The sequence below is a fragment of the Manacus vitellinus genome, unplaced genomic scaffold (assembly GCF_001715985.3).
Source record: "Manacus vitellinus isolate BGI_N305 unplaced genomic scaffold, ASM171598v3 scaffold_48_pilon, whole genome shotgun sequence".
In the NCBI taxonomy this organism is placed as follows: domain Eukaryota; kingdom Metazoa; phylum Chordata; class Aves; order Passeriformes; family Pipridae; genus Manacus; species Manacus vitellinus.
This window is the reverse complement of record NW_021940593.1, coordinates 5295276-5296256: the sequence shown is the minus strand read 5'-3', so window position 1 is coordinate 5296256 and position 981 is coordinate 5295276.

Sequence of the window (981 nt, the reverse complement as noted above, 5' to 3'; positions counted from 1 at the left end):
GGAGCCTCTGGAATATCACACAATCCACAGCCAGACATGGGATGGAATCACAGCCCAGAGCTGATGGAGGACAGGGGGCTTTCCCCTTTAATTTCTTTTATTATAGCACTTGGTCTAACCCCTCCTCAGCAGCAGTCACGTGGACAGATGGCTGTGTGGGCTTTTGGAATAAAACCATGGGAGCAGTGTCACCTTTTGGGCACAGCTGAGACTTCAGAGGCTGCATTTCTTCCCTTCATTGGTGGTCAAAAAAAAAGACAAAACAGGAAGAGACACAGACACCAGGGAAAGGCACAACCTGGCACTGGATGCAGTAGCCAAATATGAGGTGGGCAGCATGGCCACAGGGGCAGTCCCATGTTCAGGGCACCCTACAGGGTGGGAGCCAGTCTCCTAAGCAGGAGACAGGAGGAGAGTTGTGGGTTCTGGGAGAAAGTTGTATTTCCAAGCAGTTTCTCTGTGCACAAGGCCCCTTATATTTGCAAACCAGAAAAAGTAGGGCAAAGGTATGAGAAGGAGACTGAAACAGCAAGAGCAGAAGGTGATTCGTGTGGTGGCATCTCACTGGAGACACTAGTGCCCAAATAGACGTGCCACTTATTAATTACTGCAGGCAGCATTGATTTCATCATTTAAAACCACGGGTGGCAGGGCCCGAGGAGTGGAATATTCTGGGTGTCACAGTGTCACCTTTAGCATCAGCAGGGAGATGAGTTTGTTTGGGGTGATTAATGCAGCCCCATGACTTGGTCACGTGAGGTGTCATACGGTTCTCACACCACCTCATGAAGTTCAACATGAAACCAGACACCCTCTGCTTCTTTTTCTTCCTTGTTTTCTTGCAGCGTTGCTGGTGGCTGTGAACCAGGATTGTCTTGGAAATGGGAAATCATCTTCCCCTCACAAAGCTCATTTTTGACCCTCATCCTCTCAAGTGCTCTTCCTGATGCTGGTGGCACCTCCATCTGCATCAAAATCCAT